The 20,196-nt window shown below is 48.9% G+C and overlaps 1 protein-coding gene across 3 annotated transcripts in view; it reads right to left on the minus strand.

Moving 5' to 3' along the window:
• USP32 (ubiquitin specific peptidase 32) overlaps nucleotides 1-20,196 on the minus strand; it is a 1,745,589-nt gene that overhangs the window by 497,399 nt on the left and 1,227,994 nt on the right. The gene's annotated exons all lie outside the window — the stretch shown is intronic.

Consider the following 20,196-nt stretch of genomic DNA (forward strand, 5'->3'; position numbering starts at 1 on the left):
TTATTCCTTGTCACACATACACACCAACCATCACTTACCAACCTATCCGCTGCCAACAGGCAGATCCACCCACACGCACAGACCTGAATACAGATAACTAGCACTTTACAAAAATGCTAAACAAACACACTACTATTACACTCATATAAATGGGGAACGCTTTAGCAGAGTTGTATAGTGCAAAGCAGTGGCACAAAGCTAGCACGAATTTTCTATTGTACAAAGCAAAAGTAGCAAGCCTTAATTTTTGAAAAATGTAAAGAATTGCTGTGTGGCACCATGATATATGGGATTCTCTTTGGCAGCAGAAAAAGAAATCCATGTGTATTCGAAACTGATTCTTGGAATGGAAACTTAGAATTACATAAAGCTGAACACTCATTTTGTATGTTATTTAATGCTTAATGCATGTTCACTCATGACAATTACCAACTGTTGGGTAATGGGGGTTTGAATGTCTGAAAAATAAGACCTTAGATATAGCAGCATTCACACAAAAAAACAGGTTATTAGGATAGGTTTCTGCTGATTTGCTGACCGTATAAGATAAAAAGGCTCACAAATCTCTGTTATAATTCATCTCCTCAAAACTAAAATTGACGTTACCTACAAATAAAGTAATACGAGACTGTGCTCAAGCATTTTGGTACATCAAAAAGAAAAAGTTACTTCCCTTCGGTAAAATATGTCGAGTGGATATTTCTAGAGGACAGATATTTCTAGTTGATAGATATGTCATTGAGATATTTCTAATGGCTCCAAGTAACTTTTCTTCTGATGGATACTTCTACCTGCAGATTTCTTACCTCTTGAATGGATTCCTGTGCACTCCCCATCTACCGAATGGAAGGCCGTGATGGATGGATATACCAGGAGGAAATACAATACAAATCGGGCACAATGCCCACCCCTCAATGCTTCCAAAACTAGCCAATAATTCTTGGCAAAGGTGTAAGGGAATGACCAAGTGGCAACTCTGCTGATGTTACCTACCGAGAATCCAATAGACAAGGCTGAAGTTGTGGATTTGACTTTTTTAGAATGAGACCTAATGCCTTCTAGTGGATCCTTATGAGCTGTGGCATAGCACAGTTTAATGCATACAAAGATCCATCTAGATAATGTTCTTTTCTGCACTGCTTTCCCTTTCCTGTTGCCTACATAGCCTATGAAAAGCAAGTCATCTTTGTGCGGTTGATGTCTAAACTCACCACAAGCTTTGGATCAAGCATCTGCAGTCTCTCCGCCTCCTTAGCAGGGTGAAAGGGGGGTTGTGGTGGGTAGAAAGATGGAAGCACTCAGAACTGACACAGATGGAAGGTAGCCACCACCTTCAAGAGGAAAACAGCTCTGGCTCTGAAGAACTAGAGTAAAACGTGGGAGGGGGACTTTGGCGCTCAGTTCTTCCAACTCGCTAACATGCCTTGCGGAAGGAACAGCAACAAGAAAAACAGTTTTGATGGTTGAGACGTAGTAAACAACTGTGAAAGGGATGAGATTGAGCCTTTATGAAAAAATAAGAACCAGGCTTAAATCCCACAGTGGCATAACAAAAGGAGTGGGTGGAAAAATATTGGTCTGACCTTTGAGGAACCGCAAGTTGATGGGGACTTGAAAAGGAATGGTTGATCCAGCAGGCATAGGTAAGCAAACAAGGCCACTAGATACCCCCTTTTACCATACCTTCAGCACAGCCTTTTTGTGTCAAAGTAAAAACTTCAGGCACTTTCACTGAGTGAACCTAATCTTCTGTGCACCAAGTGACAAACTTATGACAGCTACAGGAGTAAAGCGATTTTGCAGAGGAGCAACAGACATATCAGATCATTTCCACCACGTCATCAGGTAGTTTAAACACAGTAAAGTGTCCCTGCTTAAGTTCCATATATGAAGGTGTAGACCCTGGAGACGAGGGGGGAGAACTCTAAACTCCAACTGGGAGATCGAGGGGAGATGTTTGTTGACATACCTCATCACAGTAGTATTGTCTGATTAGATCGGGATTGACCAGCAGTGACGGAAGAAAGCCTCGAGCACCAGGCAAATCACCCTCAGTTCGAGCAGATTAATGTGAAGGAGGCCAAAGAACTCTGATCTCCAGTTCCTAGATGAACCCCCAGCTTTAGAGTGGAGGCATCTTTCCCAACCGTGGCAACCGCAAGATGGGGTTGCCAGGATACCCCTCTGGAAAGGTTCTCCTCCTCACCCCGCCAGGCAAGCTGCGCAGCAGTGTCCCTGGAAATCACAACGGAGTCTACAAGGTGTTGCTTGAATGGTGTGCGCAGCAATGCAAGAAATGTACAGGAATTTGCTCTGAAGTTATCCAAAGTTTCTTTATTGATCAAAGTTCATAAACAGATCACAGAAAAACAGGGAATTTCAGCCTATGAGTCTACAAGGTGGCCCTCATGCCGGAATCACTGCCTGATAAGGCACCACCGGATAGACCTCATGTGTCAGCAGAAATGCGACACCAGGAGAATGCAAAAAGCCAGCTGACCTAGCAGGTGAAAGGCAGACTGGACTGGAATCTAAGCCCGACCCTGAAATCGTCAAAGCAGCGCATGAACGTCTAGCACAGTCTGCTCAGGTGGCAACACTCAGCCCAAGATGGTATTCAGTACAGCCCCATGAAAGCGGCACGGAGAGGGTTTAATGTGAGATTTAAGCACATTGATAGAAAACCTCAATTTGTGCAGCGGGGATGCAGGCAGTTGTCCCAGTAGGAAAGAAACTGTAATCCCCCCCTACCTGAGATGGGCTGCTATTGCCGCCATCACCGCTGTGAAAACTTGTAGCTCCACCATCAAACCAAAAAAAGGAAGGACTGCAAATTGGTAAGGAGTCAAGCCCACCACAAAATAAAGGTACTTCCTGTGGGACTTCAGGATGGGTATATGGAAATACACATCCTGTAAGTCAAGTAACACCATCCAGTCTCCATTAGTCTAAGTGCCAGCAGAACCTGTGCATCGGATAACATCTTGAACTGCTCTACATGGAGCAAGAGGCTCAAGAATCTGAGGTCCAGGTTTGATGAAGTATGCCATCCTTCTTTCTAACAAGGAAGTGTCAGAATATTTCATTGTTGACCAATCTACTGCTCTTGCACGAACTCCACAGCTCCCTTCTGAAGCAAGCTGCCACTTTCTGCTGGAGTGGGAGGAGATGTTCCTACTAAAGGTCTAACCGGGGAGCAGACTGTTGGAAGGTTAGGGTATGCCCCATTTGCACAATGTGAAAAATCTAGTGGTCAGAAGTTATGGCCTTCCAGGCCATGTAAAGAGAGACACCCAGCCTCACCTTTGGTCTCAAATGAACCGGCAAGCGAGAACTAGTGCTGCTTCCTTGTGGAGGCTGAGAAGAACAAGGGAGTAACTGACTGAGGGATGAAAGGCCCCTACCCTTTGCGCAACTACTTTATGACAGGATGGGGTTCAGGGGCTGTTGTTGAGCAAAATGTGCTTAGTTTTGGTAGGCCTCTCCCAAAATCCCTAGGATTCCTTCCTTTGAGGCTGCAGACCACGGAAACAGACCGTGAGAGAGCTTGAGTTAGTGTTCCTTAGCTCAATGGGCCTTCTCCTGGAATAGTGTGGTGCCTTCAAAATGGAGGTCCATCAAAGTTGAATAAACACTAAAGGAGGATCCAGATGTTCTCAGCCAGACAGGTGCCTGACAGCGACTGATATTCCCACAGACCTTGCAACCAAATCATCCATATCCATGGGGGACTGGATTTTTTGTCCAGATGCTGCTTGGTCATCACTGATGAGGTCTTGGAAGTAGACCTCAGGAAGATTAGGAATTAGTGTGCATGACATTTTATGGAGCATAATAGCAAACAAGACATAACATAACAGGTGTATTTGTAAAGCGCACGATTACCCGAAGGTGTCCTGGCGCTAAATAACATTAATCATTTTATCGACCTCAAATGGATGAAAGGCTGAGTGGAACCGCCGGGATTTGAACCTGTGACCATGAGGTCAAACATAGGCCCTGCAGTGGCTGCTTTAGTCCACTGACCCACCAGACCCAGCAAGAGGCGTTCAAAGATTTGATCACTAGGTTCTCAGCTGCAAATACTTTCTTGGCCTAAACTTGCATTTTGTTCAATTTCCTATCCTCCAGAGTAGTGGGGACATTTCCAAGAATAAGTCTGGATGAGGGCAAAGGCTGAATAGGAAAATGCTACTTACCAGTATGCATCTGTTCTTGACATGTAGAGCTTCAGATTCTTACACTGTGCATTAGATCGCCACCTGGTGTTGGGCTTGGATGATTGCATGTTGTTGTCGTCTTGGAAGAAGTCTTTGTAGTCACGAGATAGGTGACTCCTCCCTTGGACGATAGTGCGGATGGGCATCGGCTCCATCCTTAGATTGTTTTTCGCCATGATGGGAAATGATGGAGTTTGTAGAAAGAAGAAAGGATGTCCCAGCGTGTATATCTAATTAAGATAGGCCTGGAACAGATACAGGCCCCAGGGAGGTGGGAGGGTGTGTAAGAATCTGCAGCTCTACATGCCAAGAACAGATGTATACTGGTAAGTAGCATTTTCCGTTTGAGGCATATCAGCTGCAGATCTTACACTGTGCATAGATTGTACAGCAGTGTCTCCCCTTAGCGGTGGTCACCTGTATCTGTTGCAGTAGTTTGAAAAAGGGTTTTGAGGACAGCTTGGCCTCCTGCAGCTTGCTGCTTAGCTTGCACATCAACACAATATTGTTTAGTGGAGGTGTGTGTTGTAGACCATGTTGCTGCCTTGCAAATGTCTTCTAGGGGAATGTTCCCTAAGAAAGATATGGAGGCTCCTAGTTTGCGAGTGGAGTGCGCCCTAGGAGGAACTGTTAATGTACGTTTTGCTTTTTGATAGCATATCTGTATACATTTTACAATCCACTTTGCAATTCCAGCTTTAGAGATGGGGTTGCCTTTAAGTGGTGGAGAGAAAGCTATTATTATTATTATTATATCTGATTTTATAGAGCGCACAGCTACCCGTAGGTTTCCCGGCGCTTTGGACCAAGAAAAAATGCTGAAAGACGGACGGAAATGTAGGGAACAGATTATCGGGGAAACAACCAGGTTTTCACTCCTTTTCGGAATTTAAGGTAACATGTTTCAGACCGCAAAGGGATGGGGAGCGAGTTCCAAAGCGTGGGTGCCAGGTAAGAAAAGGAGCGCCCTCCAATTCTGGCACGCTTGAAACGGGGTACAGAGAATCTGCAGTGGGTGGACGATCTAAGAGTGCGCGAGGGACAATATTGTTGAACTAAGGTGGATAAATAGTGAGGGGATTTTCCAGCTTTGATACGATGCATGAAGCATAGTGCTTTGAATTTAGATCTGGACTCTATGCGCAGCCAGTGCAGGTTACGCAGGGAGGAAGAAGCAGAGGACGATCTAGGCAAATTACAAAGGAGACGGACAGCCATGTTCTGAACCACTTGGAGCTTCCGGGTGACCTCTTTGCAGGCACCCAGAAGAAGTACGTTACCGTAGTCCAGGCGAGATGTAACTAAGGCCTGGACCACTGACTTCTGTGTCTCTGGGGGAAGCATCCATGTGATTTTCCTCAACCACCTGATGATGGTAATACAGGTGGCTGAGACTTTGACCACATGATGTTTCATAGATAGCTGACTATCAAAGAGGACCCCGAGATTTCGTGCTGTATTTGCCAGGGTCGGCAGTGGTCCCATTTGCTGAGGCCAATGTTGCGGGCCCCATAGAGCAGAGTCCGGCCCAAACAGAAGAAGCTCTGTTTTATCGCCATTTAGCTTTAGTTTGTTCGTCAGCATCCAATTGGCGATATCCGTGAGTCCAGAACGAAGAGAAGAGGAGGGGGAGTGCTGATCAGAAGAGAGGGAAAAAATAATTTGAGTATCATCCGCATATGAAAAAAAGCTACAAACAATTGCTTTGTTTTGCGAAAGGATTTGGTCTTATCTATATAATAGAGGAGAGCTCTTTTAATGTCTAGTGTGTGTAGAGCTCTTTCTGCTACAGAGTCTGGGTTTTGGAAAAACACTGGTAAGTCTACAGATTGGTTTAAATGAAACCAAGTAATGACTTTTGGAAGGAATATTGGATTTGTTCTGAGAACCACTTTATTACGGTGTATTTGTAAAAATGGTTCTTGTATAGTGAAAGCTCGAACCTCACTTACTCTCCTAAGAGAGGTAATAGCTATTAGAAAAGCTGTTTTCCATGTGAGGAATTGCAGTTCACATTTGTGTAGAGGTTCAAAAGGTGGTCCCATGAGCCTTGTAAGAACAATGTTTAGGTTCCACACTGGAGAGCGTGGTAACCTAGGAGGAATGATTCTTTTTAATCCTTCCTTTAATAGCAGGCACTCTAAATAGAGACAATGTTGTCTATTTTGTAAATATGCTGCAATTGCTGCCAGATGTAGGCGTATAGATGAATATGCCAAATTACATCTTTGTAAATGTAGAAGGTAACAAATGATATTTTGGATGGAAGTATTTAGGGGATCAATTTGGTTATTGTTGCAGTAAATGGCAAATCTTTTCCATTTAGCAGCATAGCAAGCTCTTGTAGTAGGTCTCCTGGCTTCTTTAATGATATGCATACAGTCTGGTGGTAGGTTAAGATAACCAAACTCTAAGACCTCAGGAGCCAGATCGCCAGATTCAGTTGACTTGGGTCTGGATGCCTGATGTCTCCATGGTTCTGAGTTAGCAGGGATGGTGTCAGGCGTAGTTATTGGTATGGAACTAGGGATAGTTCTAGCAGAGTTGTATACCATGGTTGGCGTGCCCATGTGGGAGCTACTAAAATCAGTTTGAGCGAATGTTGTCGTAGCTTGCGCACTATTAGTGGTATTAGTGGTAGTGGCGGAAAAGCGTATGCAAATGTGCCTCACCAGTTCAACCATATCGCATTGCCCTTGGACAGCGGGTGTGGAAACCTGGTGGCGAAGGTTGGGCATTTTGCATTTTCGTGTGTGGCGAACAGATCTATGTCTGGAGGACCCCACTTGTGAAAGAATGGTTGCAGAACTTGCGGATGTAGTTCCCATTCGTGAATCTGTTCTGTCTGCCGACTTAACAGATCCGCTATCTGATTGTGAACTCCTGGAAGGTGTTCTGCTAACAGATATATGTTTTGTGGAATGGCCCATCTCCAAATGTTCTGTGCAAGCTGGGACAGCTGTAGATAGTGTCCCCCCCCCTGTTTTTGTATATAGTACATAGCTGTCATGTTGTCTGTCCGGATTAAGACAGCTTTGTTCTATACTTGTACTTGGAATGTTTTGAGTGCTAAGAATATTGCTAGCAACTCTAGGTGATTGATATGGAACGATTTTTGTTGGTTGGTCCATTGCCCTGGAGTTGTATGATGTAGGAGATGGGCTCCCCATCCTGTAAGAGATGCGTCTGCTGTAAGTACTATTTGTGGAAAAGGTTCGCGGAACGACCGCCCTTTTGTCAATTTTTTGGTGTTCCACCACTGCAGAGAGTGATGTGTGCGGCTTTCTACCAACACCAGGTCTGTTAGTTGTCCTTGAGCCTGATTCCACTGTTGTGCTAGACATTCTTGTAACGGATGCATTTGCAGTCTTGCATATGGTACAATGAAGATGCAAGATGCCATCATGCCTATTAGTCTCATGAATACTCTGGCAGGGAGAGAGTGTTGATGTTGGAACTTTGTGACTTAGGCTTGAATGCTCTGTATCCTTGCTGGACTGGGATACGCTAGAGCTGTAGACATGTTTATTGTAGCCCCTAAATATTGATGTACATGAGAGAATTAGTCTTAGTGTCCCGTCCTTTTTGGGTATTAGAAAATACAGCGAGTAAACCCCTGTTCCTTGATGTTGTAAAGGAACTATTTCTATTGCGTTCTTTTGAAGAAGTGATAGGACTTCTTGTTTGAGCAGCGTAAGATGTTCTGCAGACATTGGACGCTGCCTGGGTGGTATGTGTGGAGGGGTAGCTGTAAGTTCGAGGCAGTAGCCATACTGGATAATTTGTCCTACCCACCTGTCTGTTGTGATGGAATTCCAGACAGGTAGGACCTGTGTTAATCTTCCCCCCCTGCCCCCCCACAGGAGTGGAGTGCTGTTGGGGGAGCAGGGGGAAGTCACTGTTTTGTGGTGGAAGAGGTTTGATTATTGTTGTTACCTCTACCTCTTCCTTTATTGTTGTTGCCTCTACCGCCTCCTCTAAAACATCCTTTACTGGAGGATGCCTGTGTATTGGATTTGAAGGAAGCTGTATTGTCTGCTCCAGTTTGTTTGGAGCCTCCTCTGTAGAAGGAGCGACGAAAGGAGCCTCTAGCCTGTGTGGATTGCAAAGCTCCCATAGATTTGGCTGTATCTATATCTTTTTTCATTTTCTCAAGTGCTGTGTCTACCTCTGGTCCAAACAATTGATGTTGGTTGAGTTTGCACTTGCTGCTTAAATCCTGAAATGCGTAGCCACGCATGACGTCTAAGTAGAACACTAGTGTTTACAGCTCTAGATGCAGTGTCTGCTACATCAAGTGCACACTTGATTGAGGCATTTGAAATTAACTTGCCTTCTTGTATAAGGTCTTTTGCCTGTGCATTATATTGGTCAGGTAGATGTTGCATTAATTTTTCTAACTGATCATAATGAGCCCTGTCATATCTTGCAAGGAGGGCTTGCGTGTTAGCTATACGCCATGTATTAGTAGCTTGTGCAGCTATTCTTCTGCCTGAAGCATCTATCACCTTAGATTCTTTATCAGGGGGTGGTGCTTCAACTGACGTCTGTGAGTTTGCTCTTTTTCTAGCATTTGAGACAACTAGTGAATCTAAGGGTAGCTGTCCTTTAATGTAGGCAGGATCACCAGGAACAGGCCTGTACTTGTGCTCAATTCTAGGGTTTAGGATCCTAGCACATACAGGATCTTTAAATACCTCTGGAGCATGTTTGATGACCCCTTTGATCATAGGAAGAATTTGAACAGATCTTTGTGATTGTTCAAACGTGTCTAATAAAAAATCTTCCTCTGCCTCATCTGAATGCATGGTGACCCCATGATAAATGGCAGCCCTATTCAGCAAGTGCCCACAACCAATGTTGGCCTCTGGGGGAGAAGGTTTTGATGGATATGCCTGTGGGTCAGGAATATCTGGCACATCTTGTGAGTTTGGGTACTCCCAATCTGGATCATCAACAGGGTAGGGAAAAGGCTCATCTGGGTCTACCCCTCCCCCTATACTATACTCATCATCATTTTGAGGTGTATGTGGTGAAGAATGAGGAGGAGAGTGTTCAGGAGAATTCTGAGATGAATTGTTAGGAGGAACAGGAGATAAAGGAGAAGGAAGTATAGGAGAAGAAGGGTGCATTAGGAGATGTGGCAGAGTCCTTCTTCTTGACAGGCATTGCAGGTGTAGGTGCTGTGTCTGATTTCCTCTTCCTGTGTCGTGTAGTGAATACATGACCTGTGTTTGGGTCAATGTAGATCTTCTTTTGTAGAGGATCAGGCTGGAAAAGTTATTCTCCTTGCGGAACCTTTGCCGGTGCTGATTGTTTGGTTCCGGGCGTGGTTGCAGCTTGTCTTTAGCCTTAGGAGTTGTAACTGTGTCCTTTGGCGTAGATTTCAGCACCGAAGGTGTTGTTTCCAGAGTCGAAGGCTGTTTCGAGGGCTTGAGCGCATCGGAATCAGGCCTTGTATGTTTCGGTACCGAAGATATTGGCTTCGGAGTGGAAGCTGGTCTCGTCGGCTTCGGAGCGTCAGACACTGGCTTCATAGTATTGTCTTTGTCGACGGTTTCGGAGCTGAGACTTTTTTCGGTTTCCGTGCCGAGGGAGCTGGTGGGATCTGCACGTGCGGCTTGCTCGGTAAGGAGCTACTGGAAGGCTTGAGTATTTTTTTCGGAGCCAGGCTCGATTGCGGGGCTTTCAAAGTGTGTTTTTGGTCTCGACAGGGCCCCAGAGGCGAAGTGTTGACCTTTGCTTTCGATTTGTGTGGTGGGGATGGGGCCGGGGCAGTAGTACTCACGCGCTGACCCGATGGTATGGAGTCATGCTCTCCTGAGTCGTCTGCCTCTGATACGATTTGGAGATCGTCTGAATCTTCTTTGGGAACGAGCAGAGCTTCTTCGTCGAAGATATCCACCGGTTCCGGGGCCGATCTCTGAATGTCGTGTCGACAGGTCCTCCTATCGCGAATGGGTTTCTTGGAACGAAAGGACACACAGGCTGTGCAGCTGGATTGGTCATGTTCCGGCGATAAGCACAGGTTACACACCTCGTGATGGTCACTGTGTGGGAACTTTGCTCCACAGTTGGGGCTTCTTTTGAATGGCGTCCTTTCAATGAGGTCTAGGCCTCATGGCGTGGACAGGCCCAACAGCCCGCGTCGATGACCGGAATTGAGCTGATAGAGTCGAGACGATGTTTGTCGATATCGAAAGTAGTTTGGTGAAGTTTAAATAAGTTTTCTAGATAGATTTCTAACCGGAGCGGAAAAAGTTAATCCGAACCCAGTGGCGGAAAAAACAATCTAAGGATGGAGCCGATGCCCATGCGCACTATCGTCCAAGGGAGGAGTCACCTATCTCGTGACTACGAAGACTTCTTTCAAGACGACAACAACATGCAATCATCCGAGCCCAACACCAGTTGGCGATCTAATGCACAGTGTAAGATCTGCAGCTCATATGCCTCGAACACAAAGTTTTCTCACTAAGGGTGCTCTGACAAAAAACAAGGGATCACTCAGAGCAGGACGATATCTCCTGGCACTAGACCTATTGAAAGTAGGGGCTTGTAGCTTACACAGGGTCTAGCAGAGTCTCATCAAAATGAAGAAGTGGCTTTCATGTGTGAATAGGGGGCTGAAGAACTTTAGTGAGAATGTTAGCATTAGTTTCCACAGTCAGCAGGGGAATTTCCAGGACATCTGCACCCTTCCCTATGATGGAATGATAAAAACACTTCTATAACTATGCCACTACCTCAGCCAGGCCCTACAATTCCTGCAAAGGCTCTTGAAGATCTTCCTGTTCAGAGTCTGTACCAACAGATCATAAGGAGAGAACTGCTTTGAAATTGTCTCTTTTCCAGCAGACATTTTGACTCGCTTATCGCTTATCGATCTATGTACTGGTGACAGAGGTAGAGAACCAGAAGTGTGTTGCCCTGGAGCCAGTGTAGACACCATTGGAATTATGACAGGAGTAAGCGGTGCAGCAAATGACAAAGGTCTTGGTGGAGTCATCGTCTGTACCAAAGAGGACGTCAATAAAGAAAAGGAGTGAAAGGAGCCAAGGGAAAACCTACCAGAGTGAATTCAAATGGCAACCCTATAGTTTCCATGGAACTCAAAACGCACTCAAGAGGGACCATCGCAGAAGAGACTTCGAACATGGCACTGTGGTACGGTGCTGAATCAGAGCCAGGAAGTTCATGTATAGCTGCAGGGCTGCTGCTTTGGGCAGTGGCACTAATGAGAGAACCTCTGGCCACCTTGGTGGCAGCATTTCCCTCAGCCAGGGTGGCAATTATTGCTCTGAAGAAGAGCCCAAGCGTGGTCTTGCTGATTTAACTATCTTCTGCTTGTTTCTGTAAGTCCTCTTAATCAATCATATCACTTGTAAAGCGCACTACTCACCCATGAGGGTCTCAAGGCGCTGGGGTGGGGAATGCTGCTACTGCTCAAAAAGCCAGGTCTTGAGGAGTTTTCTGAAGGTCAGCAGGTCTTGGGTCTGCCGTAGGTGGATGGGGAGGGTGTTCCAGGTCTTGGCGGCGAGGTGGGAGAACAATCTGCCGCCTGAGGTCGCTCTTCGGAAGCAGGGGACTGTAGCGAGGGCGAGGTCGGCGGAGCGGAGCTGGAGGGTGGGGGGTGTAGAAGCTGAGTCGTCTGTTGAGGTACGTTGGTCCGGTGTTGTGGAGTGCCTTGTGTGCGTGGGTGAAAGCTTGAAGGTTATCCTCTTGTTGACCGGGAGCCAGTGCAGGTCTCTCAGGTGGGGTGTGATGTGGCTGCAGCGAGGGATGTTGAGGATCAGGCGTGCAGAGGTGTTCTGGATGCGTTGGAGCCGTCTCAGGAGTTTGGCCGAGGCTCCTGCGTAGAGGGCGTTTCCATAGTCCAACCTGCTGCTGACAAGGGCCTGGGTGACTGTTCTCCTCGTTTCAGTGGGGATCCACTTGTAGATCCTACGGAGCATTCGTTGACGGTCCTCTCGATGACCTTTGCCGGGAATGGGAGCAGGGAGATGGGCCAGAAGTTCTTGAGGTCCTTGGGGTCCACCTTGGGTTTCTTGAGTAAGGCGTTGATCTCGGCGTGCTTCCAGCTCTCCGGGAAGGTTGCTGTCTCGAAGGAGGTGTTGATGACTTTCCGGAGATGGGGTGCGATGGATGGGCTGGCTTTGTTGAAGATGTGGTGTGGGCATGGATCTGACGGAGATCCGGAGTGGATGGTGTTCATGATCTTGATGGTGTCATCGTCGTTGATGTTGGTCCAGTAGAGTAGGCGGTTGGTGCGGATGGTGGTCGTGGGGTTGGAGGTCTCAATGGTTGTTGGGGCGGTCGTGGCGTTTAAACTGTCGTGGATGTCTGTGATCATGCGGTGGAAGAAGTTGGACAGCGAGTCGCACAGGTCTTGCGAGGGTGGGACGTTGTTGGTGTTGGAGCTGAGGTTGGAGAGTTCCTTCACGATGTTGAAGAGCTCTTTGCTGTTGTGCGCGTTGTTGTCTAGGCGGTCTTTGAAGGAGGCCCTTTTAGCGGATCTGATGAGGTGATGGTGTCTGCGGGTGGCATTCTTGTGGGTGGCGTGGCTGTCTGATGTTTGTTCACGGAGCCAGATCTTCTCCAGCTTTCGGCAGGGTTGCTTGGAGGCCCGGAGGTCTTCAGTGAACCAGCTGGCTTTCTTGTTGGTATGATTGTTGGAGGGTTTCTTGATCGGGGCAAGGGTGTTGGCGCAGTCGTTGATCCACTGTCTGAGGTTGCGAGCGGTAGTGTTGGGGTCGGTATGGTCAGCGGGTGGGCTTTGGGCGAGGGTGGTGGTTAGCTGGTATTCGGTGACTTTGCTCCAGCAGCGGTGAGGCATCTGTTGGGTGCGGTGGTGCGTGGTGGGTTTCTTGAAGGTGAAGTGGATGCAGCGGTGGTCGGTCCAGTGGAGTTCGGTGGTATGGTTAAAGGAGACGTGGGGGCTTGCGGAGAAGATGGGGTCAAGCGTGTGACCGGCGGAGTGGGTGGGTGTTGTGATGAGTTGTCTGAGTCCGAGGTTGGCTAGGTTGTCGATCAGGGTGGTGGAGTTGGTGTCGTCATTGTTCTCGAGGTGGAAGTTCAGGTCCCCGAGGAGGATGTAGGCCGTGGAGGCGAGGGCGTGTGTGCTGACGAAGTCGGCGATGGAGTCGCTTAACTGTGGTCGGGGTCCGGGCGGACTGTAGATGAGGGTTCCTCTGAGGATGGTGTTGGGGTCATTGTGGATTTGGAAGTGCAGGTGTTCGGCGGTGCTGAGGGTGTCGTCGGTGTTGGTCGAGACTCTGAGAGTGTTCCTGTGGACGATGGCGATTCCTCCTCCCGCTCTGTTGGTGCGGTCCTTGCGGGGGATCTTGTAGCCTTCCGGGACGGCTATGGCTATGTCGGGTGCCGAGGCGGGGTTCAGCCAGGTCTCCGTCAGGAAGGCGACGTCTGGGGAGGTTGAGTCGAGTAGGTCCCAAAGTTCAACGGCATGTTTTCGGGCGGATCGGGTGTTGAGAAGGATGCATCTGAGGTGGTTGGGTTCTTTCTTGGTCGGCAGCATGGTGGGGCGGATGCTTGTGAAGCTGCAGTTCCGGCAGGTGAAAGCTCCGTGGGTGCGCTTCGGGGCGGCCAGGAAGCAGGTGTGTGATCGTCCGGTGTTGAGTGCGTGGAGGGTTCTGGCATCGTAGCCGTGTTGGGCGTCATGGCGTTCATGGTGTTCAGGGGTCCTGGCGCTGGGCGCGGTCCAGGCATGGGCGGGCACAGAGGGGCTTGCCGTAGGAGCGCCAGCGGCGCGGCCACGTATCGGCTTCCATATGAGGGAATTGTGGGAGGGAGGAGCAGCTGGGAGGCGGGAGCGGGGCGGCGAATGGGACTGCAGGTGGGAGGGGCTGCAGAGACGCAGCGGCGGAAAAAATGGGCGGAGGCCGCGGGAGAACTGGGCACAGGAAGGAAAAACAAGTTTAGGCGAGAAAGCAAGTACAGGCACAGGGGAATAAAAACAAGTCTGGGCAAGAAAGCAAGTACAGGCACAGGGGAATAAAAACAAGTCTGGGCAAGAAAGCAAGTTAGGCACAGGGGAAAAATACAAGATTAGGCAAAAACAATGCAGGCAGAGCCGTGCAGCAGCGTGGGGAGCGACCTGCCTGTGAGCAGGGTCATAGGTCTTATGGAAGAGCATTGACTCCAGCAATGCCAAGAACCTGAAATGCAGTCTAGATCTATGCCTGCCTCTGCTGTCATTGGCCCTGACCATAAACAGCTTGGCTCCCGCTCTTTAATGGCTTTAGGGTGTTTGCTCTGACACAACTCACAGGATTTATAGTAAAGATAAAAACTCATGCACCGTAGGCAAATATCGTGGAGGTAGGTTGGGACATTTGCCCCTCTCAAGCCTGTTAAGATTTGAACCCTGCCCTATTAAGGGGAAATTGTTGCAGCAATAGTTACGAACTTCTGAGTCGAATCAACCACTGTAACAGCGTTGGCGGTGCACTAAAAAAGAACAGACATCAGCACAATTACCTTTGAATTTCCCCAACTGTCAGACTGGATCAGAAAGATTTTCTTCGAGCAATACCCCTGCTAGACGGTAGGTGGCGTTGGTCGGCTCCACGTGACATCATCAGAGTGGTTCACGATGAAAGTGTTGTCCACATCACCTATATAGGCGCCACCCCGGCGTACTGATTTTACAATTACTTTTCACGACTTTCCACACCAGAAACGCAAAGCCACGAAGAGTACTGACATGGGTGTGTTTAAAAATTAGGGCCCTGAAAGTGAACAACCCTGACCCTAGTAACTAGTCCACAGTGCGGGGAGGATGGGTGTCTCAGTACGGCATATGCGGCTAGATGCGGCATCTACCAGATAAGAAGTTACTAAAGTTAAGTAACTTGTCTATCTGATAGAGACATCTAGCCTCAGATTCCTTAACTTTGAATAGAAGCCCAAGCAACACCATCCCCAGACGAGGGACTGCGGTCATGTTTCAGTCTAGAAAGTCTAGCAGGACTGACTGGGCAAAATGAACGTCCCTGGTGACCAGACTGTCCAGGATGCAATGCTTGATAAACGTGCGCAGTGATGCCCCCATTCCTGCCTGACAGATTTCCAGCACTCGGACTCCACGTGCTAATGCAGTGGTAGCAGCCTTAGCTCTAATTAAAGGAGCTCTTAAGCCTTCAGGAGGCTGCTTCTTTTCCAGAGTGTATCAAATCCTGATGCATAAGACTCCCCATCGGGAGATGGTCCACTTCTGCACCGTCCGACCTTTTTTTGCTTTAATGTACCCAACGAAGAGTTGGACATCCACCCGTAACTCTTTCATGCAGTCAAGGTAGAACAGCAACGCTCTTTTTGGGCCAGAGGGTAGAGTTGCTCCTCTTCTTTAGAGGGATGCGGAGGAGCCTAGAGAGTGGGCAAGGTGACAGACTGTCTCACATGAAAAGGTATTACCACTTAATCCTTAATGCTGTTACAAGGCTATCCTTAACGCTATTACAAACCTTGTGATCAGCAGCCGTGCAGTCAACGGTGCTCTGAGCCGCCATCCCAACAGCTTCCAGTCTCCACAAACGCAGCCCGGACTGTTTTCTTGGCTTTGCTGCTGTTTTCTTCTCTTTAACTGTGCTCCGCTCTCAGGAGTACAGGGTGCTGCAGGGGTCGGGAGGAAGCACTCCTGCAGTCCGCGTCTCAGCTCCGCTCCCACCATGGGCTCTCATATCTGGATGTAATTCAAAAAGGAGCCCAGGGGGATTTTAACCCCTTCCACGCTCATGACGAGCTGAGCTCGTCATGAGGTACGCCTGTCGTACGCTCATGACGAGCTGAGCTCCTCATGTAACGCGGTAATTGCAAGTCTTTAGTGCACAGCGGTAAAACGCTTAGCGCGGATGGGGTTAAGGGTACCAACGGGATAGCTCCCCCACTCAACAAGTTTCAATATCAAAGAATCCCCGTACCCTGGACACAGGTTAGCAATAGTCTAACAGGCAGCCAAACGCTCTTTCCTGGAAACAATAAACTAATCATTTGAATCCAATCTCACCCCTACTATATATTGTTGGGTGTGTTCTGTCTATGCCTAACCGTCCAAATCAAACAGTTGTTTGTGGAGAAGAGAGGAAGGTCTTAACCAGAATTCAACTCGACAATTCCCGTGATGGCTGCTTCACTGTAAACAGTACATCCAACCACATTTAACAGTCAATTACCCAAACAAAAATGTGTGATGAAAAAGAATGGCACCTCACGGGCCCTTGGCAGATGTTACCATTTTCCAGTCCCTTTCTCATCATCGGTTGCCATTCCTTCTCAAAAGAAACAGGAGAAAAGAGTGTCCAAAAGAGAAGAACCAAAAGTATTGGTAAAAAAGTCGGCTACAGGTAGTGGTATGCGATTTTAAGCTACCAGCCTTTTTATTTCTCCAGTTTACACCAAATCTATGAATAAAGTTGTGCACCTGTTCTTTTTTTTTACCAATACTATTATTGTTTCCAGGAAAGAGCGTTTGGCTGCCTGTTAGACTATTGCTAACCTGTGTTCAGGGTACGGGGATTCTCTCTCATATCTGGAGCCTTTCTCCAGCCCCATGGATGAGCCGGGCCAGCACGTGGGGCCTCTAAACACCGGCTGCTGGCTGCCGCAATTCCAGAGCGAGACACATCGGAGATGGACAGAAGCAAGGAGCAGGGCTGAGCTGGACAGTGACCCGCAGAGCGTAGGAGCCACGGCGAACGCCACACACCGCATCGGGTCCAGGAGTTGAAGCCAGCCTGTGCCGGCAGCCGTGGTAACAGTGGTCCGAATGGGACTACCCTCAACGCCCGTTCCAGGCCCGGACCAGCAATTTCCACCGGCACGCTTCAGACTCCAACAAGGAGGAGGAGGAGGTGAGACGGGTTGCTGGAGTATGGCAGCCCCTTGTTGGTCACCAGTTTTTTGCTAATACCCTACTGTAATATGTTGTGACCTGATGATTTTTAGACTGCTCACACCCTGCTGTAATAAGGAAGAGAGTGATTGCAACGGCCCTAGTTTGCCTAACAGAGAGTTCCCCGGGGCAGGAGATGCTATAGCGTGCCTCATAGGACATCGTAGAAAGGCACAGCACTCTAGTAGCATGGTAGGAAGGTCTCCAGTGCATGTTTCCATTCCATAGCCTACTTCAGTAAGTAGGATTAGGACTGAGGTACTGGAATCTAACAGACACTGACCGCTCCACACTTGATACCCTCAAGCTTTTGGATTTTCTTGTGCTCAGTATCATGGAAGAATTATTTGCATGTGCGAAATTTCCCATCAACATATAAATCCCCCTATGTCTGCACCTGGACTTGTTGCAGCATTTTTCTGCAGCGTGTTTCTTCGGTTACCTTCAAATCAGGGTGGCATGGAAGAGGCTGCAGGGATGAGTATATCATCTGTGAGTCTAATTTTTTTAGTTATACCACACCATGCCGTCACTGTACATGCTACTGTCGTGGGATCAACCTCCCTCTTTTTAGGTTGGGCCGCAATGAATCCAGTCAGTGGTGTTGGCTCCATATAGCCCATTTCCACCGATACGTGCGGCATGAAGGGGAAGTGGGTGGGGTACAGAACCAGTATACAGCAAAGTGTGCTTGTGCACATAGATAATACAGTTCTAAGTCTGGAACCTCAAAGCTTCCTTGCGCAAAAGGACGCGTTAGTATTTCCCATTTTATTCTGGGTTGTTTACCCCTCACACTAACCATGTCATCTGTGTCTTAAGGGCAATGGCCTTCAGGGGTTATAAGGCATGTTAGTAAACAGTTTGGTCAGTATTACCATTTTTATTAGCGATATTCTATCAGCCAAGGAAATAGGCATATTGATCCATCTCGTGATGGAGTCCGTCAACGCTGTTAGGGTTTTGCCATAGTTTTAGCGCAGCAGCTCGGTTTTGTCTCCGATGATCATGATTCCTAGGTACTTAATTTCGCCCAGGCACCATTCTATTGGTTGATCCAGGGGACACAGGAGAGCAATCCCAGTAAGTGGGAACAGCTGGGATTTTTCCAAATTTTTTGTATACCAGAGTATTCTCCAAAAGTGATGAACTCTCTAAATATAGGGTTTACATTTATCTGTGGATCTCTAAAATAGAGTGTGACATCATCTGCGTATAAAGACACCAGAATATGTCTAGTGGGATAACGGAGAGCGCGCTATGTGATACTACCACAATTTAGCCGCTAGTGGCTCTATGACCAGCGCAAAGAGAAGGAGAGATAGTGGACACCCCTTTCTTGTGCCTCTTGAGGTGGAAAATGGGGATGAGTATGTTCCACTTATTAGGACATGAGCTTGCGGATGGCAGTAGAGCAGCGCAATTCATGAGAGAAAACCTGAAGCCATTCCCATATGTCTTAATATTTCAAGGAGAAAATCCCATTCCACAGAATCAAATGCTTTAGAGGCATTGAGAAATACTGCTACTGCCACCACATCTGGATCCATATCTTGCATCACAGCAAAAAGAGTGCGAAGATTATGGGATGTAGCTCGTCCTGGGACGAAAACGCCCTGAATGGGTAGTACCAGAGATTCCATAAGAAGGTTTAGGGGGCATGGCCTGGTGCTGGCGAAGATGGCCGCCTAATAGAGGAGTTCCGCCAAAGCTGAGCGTTTCCCCTAAATATCTGTCACTATCCTTCACCATGTAACGCTGCAAAAGGTCCCCGCGGCTGCCGCTGCTGATCGCGGCCGGGGACACTCACTCCGGATTCGAGGAGCGCCATGTGCGAGGAGGAAGGCGTCCCTGGCCCGGCCGGTGGCGTTGTTGGAGCCTCCCGATCGGCCCGCGGCACTACTACAGTCCCCGGCCTGAGGCCTGCAAGGTGGGCGGAAACCTGCGAAAAGCCAGCGTCGGGCGGCGCTGCGGGGGCCGATACAGCGGCTTACTGTCCTTCGGCAGACGGATCCCCCTGGGGCACCCTACCATCCAGCGAGGGCCTCGCCAGAGACCGGGAGCCTCCCGACCGGCCCACGAAACTGCGAAAGTACCCGGCCTGAGGCCTGCAAGGCGGGCAGAAACCCGAGAGAAGTCAGCGTCGGGCGGCGCTGCAGGGCCCGTTACAGCGGCTTACTGTCCTTCGGAAGGCGGATCACCCTGGGGCACCCTACTATCCTGCAAGGGCCTAGCCATTGACCGGGAGCCGCCCGGGCGGCCCACGAAACTGCGCAAGTCCCCGGCTTGAGGCCTACAAGGCGGGGGAGATCCCACGAGAGTCAACATCGGGGGAAGCTGCGGGGCCTGCGGCAACGGCCCACTATCCATCGGTGAGCGGTTCACTGGGTCAGCTTATCATCATTTGAGGGCCTAGATCGAGACTGGGAGCCCTGGTGTGGTGGATTGCAAGGAGGGCGGCCTGTCGCTGGTGCGCTCCCGCGGTCAATATAGGCGCTGTGCTATGCTGGAGGCCTCCCCTGGGGACGAAATACGGAGCAGAGGCTCGATTGGCTACGGCACCTCAGGGATCACGACTGTGCCGGTTGATGCATGGACACTATTGGGCTCCTGCGTCTGGGACACGGAGGTGGAGAGGGACTGGCCACCCATATTGGAGGACCGCCGGGGCCGTATGGAACACTGGGACAGATCTACGTCCTGGCCCTAAAGGGACACGACTCCCCCCTGTAGGCACGATACCAGTGGCAAGAGTGAGCACATGAAGGGCGCAGCGTGAGAGACCTGGACACTTGCCGCCTGCCGCAACAGGGGTCCGCCGTGGGACGGTGGAGCTGAAGGCAGGCCCAGGAGGGAAAATCCTTCTGTCTCGATACTCTCTGCTAGCGCTGAGGGGCGACTGGGCCCTGGCCACACAGGGTGCAGGCAAAGCAGAAGCATGAAGCCGAAAAACGCAGCGACAGCCCAATCTAACAAGCTTGACAAATATGCAGTCCCCTTGGGACAAGCCCCGGCGGGGGCGCGACCGGAGACCAAACGGGCCCAAAGGAACCGACCTTGGCATCC

The sequence above is a fragment of the Lissotriton helveticus genome, chromosome 3_1 (genome assembly GCF_964261635.1).
Source record: "Lissotriton helveticus chromosome 3_1, aLisHel1.1, whole genome shotgun sequence".
Classification (NCBI taxonomy): Eukaryota; Metazoa; Chordata; class Amphibia; order Caudata; family Salamandridae; genus Lissotriton; species Lissotriton helveticus.